At 44.6% G+C, this 12,846-nt stretch overlaps 1 protein-coding gene across 4 annotated transcripts in view; it reads right to left on the bottom strand.

The window, feature by feature from the left end:
- Positions 1 to 12,846, bottom strand: part of ABHD12 (abhydrolase domain containing 12, lysophospholipase) — a 158,918-nt gene that overhangs the window by 17,513 nt on the left and 128,559 nt on the right. The window lies entirely within an intron of this gene.

Consider the following 12,846-nt stretch of genomic DNA (forward strand, 5'->3'; position numbering starts at 1 on the left):
AGTACAGCTACTGAAATGCCTTCTGCACTTAGACCACTACCTTGCAGTGGAAATGTAGACAGATCCTAGCCAGATATTAAGGGGGTACACTCGACTGCAAAGACTTCCCATGGAACTGTCAGTATTCACTCAAATGCCTATAACTGCTGTTTAACCAGCAGATAATGAGGAACCAGAACCCACCTTGTGGGATATGTTAATGGCAGTAAATACATGTAATACTTTACTAACAGGTCCTACAAACCAGTAAGAGGTTCTACATAAACCTTTTAGGCATAACATGCAAAAAATGCAGAACTGTAACACAACCCTAGAGAGCAGCATGCGTACCTAGGAAGATGAGATAGCTCTACCCAAATTTAGTCTGCATACTACTTAGATGAAACCTACTAATCACAAATTTAGGGTGAAGGATATGGAAAATTATTTATGTAGAAATAATCTCCATATCATTGGAATGCCAGAACAAGCAGAAGATAAATCTAATGCCTCGTACACACGACCAGTTTTCCTAGCAGGAAAACTGCCATGAGAGCCTTTGGCCGGGAATCCCGGCTGTGTGTATGCTCCATCACAGTTTTCCCGACAGGAAAACTGCCGGGAATCCCAGCGGGGAAAAAAGAGAACATGGCGGTTTTTAAGCCGGTAGTTTCCCTATGGGGAAAACCTGCGATGGACCATACACGGCCGGCTTTTCCAACCAAAGCTCTCATGGCAGTTTTCCTGTCGGGAAACCCGGCCATGTGTAGGGGGAAAAAGCTACCGAGCAGGTTATCGGTTTTCCCGGCGGACTTTTTACCACCGGAACAAACGATCATGTTTACAAGGCATTACACACGTTTCATAGAACACCATTTGTCTTTTTACAACAGCATTGCACTTTGAGAAGTGATCTGCGTTGGACTGCTTTTCACAGGGCATTTGACAGGTGGTGAGGTTCCTAAAAAAGCCTGTACCGCCATGCCACAACTGTGTGTATAGCACTGTATAAGTGGTGTTTGGTAGGCTGCACTGCCCATCAAATGCAAATAAAGTAATCATTTTTGCTGCACCCCCATGTGTATACCCCATTAGGCAGCTTTTGCAGCTTAGCGGGAGGCAGTAAAAATGTGTGAAAAAAAAATGCACATTAAAGTGTAAATTAAGCCTACTTTTGGGGAAGGATAACTTCACGCCCTCATTGTTTGTGGAAAGAGCACATAGAATGCCATCCTGTCCTCCACCACCAGGGGACCATCTTAAACCGTTTCAATAATTTATTTACATTACAGTACACTTGAATTGTTCAATTACAGGGCTAAGGAAATTGCCTTAAAATTGGCTAGACATAGTAAACAACTAGAGTACAGGGATCCAAAGTCTTTCTCTTTCTAGATTTATTGGTTAAAATCCAGAGGAATTGCACCAAATACCTGAATGTTAAAAGATGCTTGTAAAGACTGAATTCCCTAAACCATGCTGTACCCGGGAAAGCTGAGAGTAGTTGCAGGAGGCAAAATATATTTTATTGGTTCTCCCAATGTGGTTGCAGCCTGGTTAGACCACAATGAGCATCAGCTCTAATGCAGAGGACCCTGCAAGTATTACTGTAATACAGGTCTCTGACACCCTCTTCAGGAGTAGTCAGTCAGCCAGGATGACCACTGGACAAATTTAATACAGGAGGACAAGGTTATAGTGGATTAAAACCCTTCTTATGTCACAATTTGGCATGAAAATTTGGGGGCAGGCATGGAAAACAGATTGTAGTTTACTATTTTTTATTTTTTTTGTGGACTGGTATTTCTCGATGTTAACAGATATTTGGCACCCAGTTATGTTGTCTGGGATAAATCTAAAGCATTTCTAAGAGGCATATGTGTAAAAAAAAAAATCACAATCCAGAGAATCAGACAGTGGGCTGATTCTCAACAGTTATATAAAATGTCTCCAAAACTAAGGCAGAAGATTCCTCACTCCCAAAAATACTATGAGGATGAAAACCTGGGGCATATGTTGGCCATGATAGCAAAAGCACACACAGCATCTCCCTACATTAAAAGGCATAATCTCTGGTTTAGGACAAAATCTCACTTCATCCTGCGGGAATTTAACACATCATCTCATTGAATCTCTCAGACGCTAAAGTCTCATATACTCAAGATGCAACATTTACAATAAACCACACTTCTTGGATTAGAAGAAACAGACGGGGTTATGTTAAAGGCTCCAATCATTGTAAACAAGCTTCATGAGGCAGTGGAATTTTTTTTTTAATAATAAAGCGCCAGGGAATGATGGCTTGCCATCTGAAATCTACAATAAAATTGGTGACATATTACCTACCTTGATTATTAGGCTACAATAATACTTCTACCAAAACCCCTGGATACCAGAATCCTATTGGCTGATTTCACTATTAACCTTAGACTTAAAGATTACTGCCAGAGTACTCTATAAAACAATTCATAACATAATCCAAATAGAACAACTAGGCTTTTCCAGAACAGACCAACAGCCATCAAGATTTGAGGACTATACCTAAACCTACAGACAACATTCTCTCATTAGATAGTGCTAAGGCATTTGATAGAGTGGGGTGGCAATATTTCTGGAAAATCTTTGGTTTGGGTCATTAATCTATTAAATGGATTTTAATTCTGTACTCCAATCCAATAGCCATCACATCAGCGTGAATAAACTTCTTTCACAACTATTAAAAATGTCACGGTCCCTACCGTGCCAAGCAGACAGCCAGGCGTGGTCATGCCCCAAGTGGCTCTAGATCAGTGGTTCTCAACCTGGGGGTCAGGACCCCTTCGGGGGTCAAATGACGATTTGCCAGGGGTCACCAAATCCTGGGCTGTTCCTGATGCCCTCACCACTCTCCCAGCCTTTCCGCGGCCGCCCAGTAGGGCTGTCCCTGAAGTCTGTGGAAGCCCAGCTAGGCTGATCCTGGAGCCTGCAGCCGCCCACTCAGCCTTTTCACAGCCGCCCATTCAGTTCACAGCATTGGGTGGGGGGGGGGATTTGCAGAGACTAGAGGTCAACTGACTGGTGAAGAATGTGAAGTGGGAAGGGGCTGGAGGAGACCCTATCTCCTGATTTAGGCATAGGTGTCACTGCTGCGAGACACCAAAGAGCTGGAGACACATTGAAGCTGTAGACACAGTGAGTAACACTACCTGTGATTAGAGTTGCCATTAAAAGTCCCAACTACAGTTCTCAGATCAGCAGATGACCTTGATCAAGAGCACCTAAATTCCCCCAGCACTGCCACTGATCCCATCCCCCCACCAGAACTGCCACTCATCCAAACCCCCGCCAGCATTACCACTCATCCCATCTCCCTGTCACCACTGCCACTCACCCCCCCCCCAAAAAGGAATAAAAATAGAGAATAAATGAAAGAGGAAAAGAGGGGGGGGGACAAAGAAAAAAGGAGAGAAAGAATAAGACAACAAAAAAAAAAACAAGAAAGATAGCTAGAGAGAGGGATGGGGGAAAAAAAAGAGAAATTAGGATAGAGAGAGATAAAAGGGAAAGAAAGGAGGACAACGAAAAAGAGTGGTACATCCCAAAATGTACCATAAGGGGTTTTAATACTGTACGAGTGGAAGGGACTCATGGAGTTCTAAATGTCCAAGGGTTAGGGGCGCAAATTACTTGTCTTGCCTTGGCTGCTGACAACCCACACTATGAAAATTATTTTACTGTTAGGGTTCCCAACTTAGGAAACTTTTTATCAAGGGGTCACGGCACTAGGAATGTTGAGAACCACTGCTCTAGATGGTATTGAACCCAGGACTATATGTTGCTGCTTCTGTTCATTTACCTCTGAGCCACTCCTCAGTTTGGTATTCTGCCTGCTTTCCAGCTAAGCCTAGTTCTGAATGATGTGCTGATCGCTTTTCTCTGGATCTCCTTGCAATCTGCACCTGTCTCTCCTGGTTCAGCTGAGGCAGGTTACCTAATTAACTAGGGTATAAAACACTGCCTCACTCTGAGGGATTTGTCAGTTCATTATTCTGTTTCTATCATTGCCAAAGGTTCCTGTGTTCTATTTACAGCTACAAGACTGACTCCGGCTTCTGACCCTGGCTATGTTGATCATTTATTCTGAATTCTGGAATCCCTGACTATGGCTTTACTTCGACTATCCTTTGGCAAATCCCTGTCAAGCCCCCGTGCACAGACTCACAGCCCAGGTAGCTTCTTACCTAGTTAACGTGGGCTGTGTGTATTTGCAAGGGTGAGCATACAACTCTGCATTATGGACTCTAACCAAGGTAAGCCCTTACAAAAAAGAAGAGGTACAAGGCAGTGGTGCCCACTGTCACTCCTGCTATTTGTCCTTGCTATAGATCCATCAGTCTCACCAACCCAAATATTGGTGGCTCCCTAAGGAATGATCTAGAGGAAATATCCCAATTTGCAGATGATGCACTCTATTCTTAGGAGATACTACCTCCCATGGCAACTGAATTTCCGCTCAGGATTTACCATATACTGGGACAAATTCACAGGCTCCCTGTAGACCCCATCCTTCAAGATCTACCTATGTGTGCTATTCAAATGAAATTAGTAGCTACCACTCAGTATTTGGCCATAAGAATCTCTACCAAGCTGTCTAAATATCAGGACCCCAACTTGCTACCTCTGTTATTATTCTACAGGATTAATATAGCGCTAACAGTTTGCAGCGCTTTACAAAGTAACGTGAGATGGTGTAGCTACAATATAATTCAATATAAAAGGATTAGGAGGACACAGCTTGTGAGAATGTACAATCCAACAGGGAGAGGCAAAGGAGACAAATGGTTATAACTTTGAGGAATGAGCTAATGAAAAGAAGTAGAAGTGCAGTTTTTAGATAGAAGTGGGATAAGCTTCCCTTAAGGGCTCGTACAGACGAGAGGATTTCGCTGGAAACGGTCCACCGGACCGTTTCCAGCGGACATTCCTCCGCCGGATTTTGATCCGATGGCTTGTACACACCATCAGATCAAAATCCGCGCAGAAAACATCCGCGGTCACGGCAATATATACGTATATATACGTATATCTATATCCAACATGCTGATCTATTTATTTATTTTACTCCGTTTTCCTGCCTTGCCACTTTCCCCAAGATGGATAGAATATATTATTCATTTTCAGCTTTTTTATTTCTCATGATTGTTTTGGGGGAAATGTGTTTATTGTATTTATAGCTTTCCGACGTCTGTCTTAATCAATTGAGGTCATTTTGGTCATAAAGGGAAGATGGGAATCGCACGTGACGACCTTGAGATCAACTGGCTTCTATGCTTGTCATATGATGACTGTCTGATGCAATGACCTCTGTAATAAGTTTTGTATACTGGTTTTAAAATGATAAACCATATAGGTGGTCATTTTAATATGGTGGAATAAAGCTTTGATAATTTATGTGTGTGTGATTGACCATTTTGGAGGCACAAATTATCATATTGCTGGTCCCAGGCATTAAGTTGTACAACCTAGACTGTGGAAGGCAGCGACCCCCTTTAGATTGAGAGCTCAGACCTTCCTGATATGGAGATTAATGTGTCATTTACTATTGTATGAGCTCACAGAACCTCATCCAGGCCCCAACCTTTGCCTTTTAATTGCAAAGATCCTGGACTCTCACAACAAATTTGCCATTCTGAGAGTTTTTATATATTATTATAATTATAATTACGCCAGGATTCAGATTTCTCTTTTGAGAACCAGCGACAAAGGACCCTTTTCCTGGATTTAAAAAAAGTGCCGCTGAGATGAAGATATTGCTTACCTCAACCAGGCGATGCTTCAACAGATCAGCCCCCCCCCCCCCCTCTCACCTTGCCCACTGCAGCTTATACCTACCAGGGAAAAAAGGCCTTTTCCTCAAATCGTGGTGCCACCAGACACTGAGAACTGCTCAAGCTCTTACCTTGAATATAGCTCATGGAATTTTGTAAGTGCCTAACTACTTCTCTCTATGTAGTGGGCTTCCATTCCCTCCTATATGCCCTTCACAGGGATCTCCACCTTCCCCATCCCATTAGGCCTTCCTATGAACTTTGTCTAAATAGCTAATACCCCGAGACTATGATGCCAGGGATGTGTTCATTTATATAACACTTGAACAGCAACACAGTGACTGGGGGCAGATAAACCGATGGCAGAGTAATACAGGTATTTGCGCCCACTTTTGGCAATTGCTGTGGAATCCGCAGCGATCTACTTCATGTTCGGCCCCTCCTCCGTCCCCTTCGCTGTCTTCTGGGAGACACACAAGTCCCAGAAGTCAGCAGTGACCAGTGAGATCGTGCAGCGTGACTTGCACATGTGCAGTAGGGAACCAGGCTGTGAAGCCGTAAGGCTTCACTTCCCGATTCCCTTACTGAAGATGCTGGCGTCTCTATCCAGAGCCGAGGTACAGATCGGCTTCAGTGCCGAAATCGCTGGCGCCCCGGACAGGTATGTATCCTCATAATAAAAGTCAGCAGCTGTGGTATTTATAGCTGCTGACTTAAAAAAAAAAATTTGGGCGGAACTCTGCTTTTATTAAAAAAAACACATCTATTGTTGTTGGCCACCTCCAAATCCCTTCTTTTCTTGCTGCTGTAAGCTGACTTCTTACTAGAGGGTGGCTACATTCTCTCTCTGTGGCCCCGCTGTATGTAGGAACATAGCCACCCTCTCTTGCTTGTTCCTGAGATAGACTATAGGATTTGTATTATGCATAGAGTGGTGCAAGTGACCACAACTAACGTGCATCGCTCATTCCAAATGAAAGGGAGTAAAGGGGAATATAAGAGGTGTGGGAGCTCATTAAGGAGCTTACCAAGAGACAATAAGAAACAATTGAATAAAAAAAAGGTTGCAGGGTCATTAAGTAGTGGATGTGTATGGATTATTCTTAGGGGGGGGGGGGGATATTGTTTAGTGTCAGCTTAACAGGTGTGTGGCTAAGGAGCCTACAGCAACAGCCTATTTATATCTATGGCACCCTAGCAAGCAAGCTGTTTGCTTCAGGATTGCTTCATTCATCATCTAAATACACAGGGAACCTTGACTTTAGGTTATGGGAACTGGCAGACGTCATGGCTGGAATACAGCAGGTATAGAAGCAGATACTCCTACCTAGTACTGAATCGTCAACGGTGAGGGCTCTCTTGTCCTTTAATACAACTTGCATGTGTCAAAGAAAAAAAAAAAAAGCTTCCTCTGGAGGACAGCGAGGTAGACGGGAACTAAGAGAACGGCTGAGCAATGGGCCTTCCCAAGGAAGCACTTTATAAATAGAGTCTCTGCAGCATCAGTGAGGAAAGCTATACATCAGAGAGACCTTGTAGAACCAATAAGAGAGAATGTGTACTGCACAGCTCTGCCAGATTAATAGCTCTCTTGATACTCCCAGTATTATGATGCTAATGCAGCACACCAACACTAGGGTCTCTATTTAAATGAAAATTCTCTCTGACTCTATGGCCTTAGCACACTATGAAATTTCATAGACTGTACAAGAGCAACTGATGCCAATAGCCCAGACACAGAGCTTCATATCTCCACTAACAAAAGGATAAATCTTCTCAATGGTTTGGGAGACACATAGCTGGAATCTGGAACAGCACAGTACAATCAATTTTCCAATCAAACAATACATCCAGAGACCTGAACATGTTCAGCTAAACAGGCATACACAAAAAGGGAGATGTAAATGTAAAGTAAACAATACAGTAATCAGGTAAAAATAAGTGTAATAATAAGGCTAACCTATAGATAGTGTAAATATCTCCTAAATGTGTAGCATTAAGGAGATATTTACTGTACATGCAGCCAGTGAAATCACTGGCGTGTGCGCTCTGAAGGAATGGCCACCTGGCCATGACCAGCAGCTCCCACGCGCATACGTGGGAGTAACGTCATCGCGGTTCCAGCAAGTCACAGAACCATGAAGCAAGTTGGGTGAAGATGGAAGCTGTCTCTAGCGATGACTTTTCATCCCAGACCACATTCCCTCAACATAAACGGGTGAAAGCTTTAGGGCAGCTTACCAGTACATTTTTTTTAGCTGGTAAAAATTTTTTTTTTTACATTTAGCAGTCAGCAAGGAAGCCCGCTGACAGCTGATAATTCATCCGTTGCCACGGATGCAGCGACCAGCTTCCCAACCCGCTCCTTCGCAACCAGCTATATATATAGTGAATGTAAAAAATAAACATAAAAAGACACAAACGCAAATTAGAACAATCACGGTTACAAAATCACAAAAAGCACAGCAGAAACACTCAAAAGCAACATGCATAGATATGAATCAAGCCTAACCAAGAACAACAAATCAGTGTAAAATAAGGAAGCAGGACTGAAACCCAATCTATATAAATAACACTTAGGTGCAGATATAGACAGACTAATAGAAGCTGTTGCTAGCTGCAGACAATTTCCGTTTGCCTGTTTAACTACAGTACTCAGGTCTCGGAGCCTTTTCTTTTCTTTTATTTTTTTTACCTTTGTTATATATTTACACCTTTTTCTTAATGGGGGGGGGGGGTCGGAATATCATTAGCTTGAGTCCTGATCTAGACCCACCCAATGCAGATTTGCAGCAACAGATCACTTCTAATCGTGATCTACTGCTGCAGGGAAATGCTGCACAGAACTACAACAGCTCTATTCGAGCCTTTATACTGGAAGGACGCACTATAACTTGTGATTAGGGATGAGCCGCACACCCCCAGTTCGGTTCGCACCAGAACATGCGAACAGGCAAAAAAATTGTTTGAACACGCGAACACCGTTAAAATCTATGGGACACGAACATGGAAAATCGAAAGTGCTAATTTTAAAGGTTAATATGCAAGTTATTGTCATAAAAAGTGTTTGGGGACCTGGGTTCTTCCCCAGGGGACATGTATCAATGCAAAAGAAAGCTGCGTCTGTGTGGTTTTTACCAATCTGACTCTTTTTTTGTGTGAAATGATAGGGGTACAATGTACCCCTTATCAATTCACATAGGGGGGGGAGGGGTCTGGGGGTCCCCTTTGTTAAAGGGGGTTCCAGATTCCGATAAGCCCCCTGCCCGCAGACCCCAACAATCACTGGGCAAGGATGTGGGAATGAGGCCCTTGACACCATCAACATGGGGACATCCTCCCCATTTTGAGAGCATGTGGCCTGGTACGGTTCAGGAGGGGGGGGCGCTCTCTCGCCCCCCCTCTTTTCCTGCGGTCTGCCAGGTTGCGTGCTCGGATAAAGGGTCTGGTATGGATTTTTTGGGGGAACCCCTTGTCATTTTTATTTTTTTTTAATTAGCCAGGGTTCCCCTTAATATCCATACCAGACCTGAAGGGCCCGATATGGAATTTGGGGGGACCCCCACACTTTTTTTTTTATTATTATTTTGGTTCCCTGCACAAAATTTCATTTTTGAAGGGAAAAAGAAGTAATTTAAAACTACTCCCGCTATTAATGAATTGTCGGTCCCTACAATTCCTTTTCTCTGCATTGCCGGGACCGATAATTCATGAATAGCCGGTAGCAGTTTTAAATAACTTTTTTTCCCTTCAGAAATGACACTTTGTGCAGGGTCAATTCTAAGCATGGGAAACAGGCGTTACTTTAAAGTTATACTTTAGACACCACCCAGGTACGAAATTTAGCGGAATATTTCACTTTTATTTTTTCACTTTAAGCATTAATAAAAACACTGTTCCCAAAAAAAACGGTAGCGTTTAAAACTTTTTTTTGCATTGATACATGTCCCCTGGGACAGGACCCAGGTCCCCAAACACTTTTTTGGACAACTTGAAAATTAACCTTAAAAAAATTAGCACTTTAGAATTCTCCTATAGACTTTTACAGTGTGTTCCGCGAGCACCTCAAATTGTTCGGTGTTCGGCAAACAGCCAATGTTCAAGTCGAACTCATGTTTGTCTCGAACTCAAAGCTCATCCCTACTTGTGATGTTACATCACTTCCAGTGTAAACACAACTTGGAGGCACTAGGGAGGTTTCTTAAGGCAATTAGCAACATACAGTGCATCCGGAAAGTATTCACAGAGCTTCACTTTTCCCACATTTTATTATGTTACAGCCTTATTCCAAAATGGATTAAATTAATTATTTTCCTCAAAAATCTACAAACAATATCCCATAATGACAACATTAAAAGATTTTTTTTTTTTTAATCATTACAAATTTATTTAAAAAAAGGTTGGATGGGGAGTGTTGGTGCATAGCCATTTTCAGATCTCTTCAGAGATGTTCAATCAGGTTCAAGTATGGGCTCTGGCTGGGACATTCAGAGACTTGTCCCATAACCACTCCTTTGTTATCTTGGCTGTGTGCTTAGGGTCGTTGTCCTGTTAGAAGATGAACCTTCGCCCCAGAGCACTCTGGAGCAGGTTTTAATCAAGGATGTCTCTGTACATTGCTGCATTCATCTTTTTCCTCAATATTGACTAGTCTCTCTGGCCCAGATTCTCAAAGGGCTTACGACGGCGCAACGCCATGTACGCCGTCGTAAGTCCTAATCTGGGCAGTCATATCTATGCGACTGATTCTTAGAATCAGTTACGCATAGATATCCATTAGATCCCACAGGCAGAAGGCTCTTACGCCGTCGGATCTTAACTGCAATTTTTGCCCGCTAGGTGGCGCTTCGGTCATTTTCCCCGTCGAGTATGCAAATTAGCTAGATACGCGAATTCCCGAACGTACGCGTGGCCGACGCAGTAAAGTTATGACGTTTACGTTAGGCTTTTCCCGGCGTAAAGTTGCCCCTGCTATATGAGGCATAACCAGTGCTTTAACTGGGCCGGAACGCGGCGGTACTCAGTACCGCCACTTCCAAAAATGGCCCTGGAGAGTACTAGCACCTCTCCGTGCGCCCAGTACGTGGGTTTACAGTACCGGAACGCAGCCGGTGGGCTTGTCGAGTTGCGGGCCGGTAATGTGTGTCAGACAGGCAGCGCAGTCACAATAGAAACTGTATGCCGCCCCGCCGGAGCCGACTCACTGCTGCCGAGTGCGCTCCTGGCTCCCTTTCCTCTGTCCTGTCACTCCTGTCCTGTGCGTTTCCTCGACCCCCCCCCATGGAGGAGAGTTGGTTCATTCTCCGGCGTGCGCCGCGTGACGTCACGCCGGAGGCGAGGTGAGAGGTGAGACGAGGACTCGCGCAGGGAGCTGTGTCGGCGGCAAGGAAAGAAGCCCAAGTCACGAGGAGCCTCAGCTCAGCCTGCGTCTACAGTTCCTAGTGCTGCTACTGTCTGGATCCTGAACTCAGGACTGCAACAGAAGAAAGTAAGAAAAGAATTGACTGTATTTTGGACTGAGGTGACCATCAGTTTTTTAATAAAAAAAATGGCAGAAAAAAATATTTTTGAGTTATTTTGAGCTTGCCTTCTCTAACTAAAAAAAAACCCCATTAATTGCAGCCTCACTGTGCCACCAAACGCAGCCACTGTGCCCATCAAACGCAGCCACTGTGCCCATCAAACGCAGCCACTGTGCCATCAATTGTCGCCACTCTGCCCATCACACGCAGCCACTGTGCCACCAAACGCAGCCACTGTGCCATCACATGCAGCCACTGTGCGAACACACGCAACCACTGTGCCATCACACGCAACCACTGTGCCATCACATGCAGCCACTGTGCCAACTTACACTGCCACTGTGCCATCAATTGTCGCCACTGTGCCATCACATGCAGCCACTGTGCCCATCACACACAGCCACTGTGCCACCACACGCAGTCACTGTGCCACCATCAATTGTCGCCACTGTGCCCATCTAATGCAGCCACTGTGCCCATCAAATGCAGCCACTGTGCCCATCACACGCAGCCAAGGGTATTTTCATGTTCAGTATTGGGGGGGGGGGGGGGGAGCACCGGCGCCTAATAGAGTACCGGCACCTCTTTTGGCCCACTTAAAGCACTGGGCATAACCAATGTTAAGTATGGCCGTCGCTGGCGCGTCGAAATTTGAAAAGTTACGTCGTTTGCGTAAGTCGTCTGTGAATGGGGCTGGACGCCATTTACGTTCGAAAATGCACCCTGGGATTTTTTACGGACGGCGCATTAGCAGTTTGTTCGGCGCGGGGACGCGCTTCATTTAAATGAAACACGCCCCCTACCCACCGAATTTGAATTAGCAGCCGTGATTTACCCTACGCCGCCGCAACTTTACACGCAAGTGCTTTGTGAATATACGTTACGCCGCCGCAGAGATACGCCCGATCTAGGAGAATCTGGGCCCCTGTTCCTGTCGATGAAAAACATCCCCACGGCATGATGCTACCACCACCATGCTTCACTGTAGGGATGGTATTGGCCAGGTGACGAGTGGTGCCTGGTTTCCTCCAGACATGACACTTGCCATTCAGACCAACGAGTTCAATCTTTGCTTCATCAGACCAGAGAATTTAGTTTTTTTATGGTCTGGGAGTCCTTCAGGTGCCTTTTAGCCAACTTCAGGTGTGCCGTCATGTGCCCTTTAGTGAGGAGTACCTTCCGTTCAGCCACTCTAGCATACAGGTCTGATTGTTGCAGAGATGGTTGTTCTTCTAGAAAGTTCTCTCTTCACAGAGAAACACTGGAGCCCTGTCAGAGTGACCATCAGGTTCTTGGTGACTAAGGCATTTCTCCCCCAATTGCTCATTTTGGCTTGGCGGTCCGCTCTAGGGAGAGTCCTGGTGGTTCCAAACTCTTTCCATTTACAGATGATAGATGATGGAGGCCACTGTGCTCATTGGGACCTTCGATGTTGCAGACTTTTTTTGTACCCTTCCCCAGATCTGTGCTTCGATACAATCCTGTCTCGGAGGTCTACAGACAATTATTTGGACGTCATGGTTTGGTTCGTGCTCTGA

Source organism: Rana temporaria, chromosome 4, assembly GCF_905171775.1.
Source record: "Rana temporaria chromosome 4, aRanTem1.1, whole genome shotgun sequence".
In the NCBI taxonomy this organism is placed as follows: domain Eukaryota; kingdom Metazoa; phylum Chordata; class Amphibia; order Anura; family Ranidae; genus Rana; species Rana temporaria.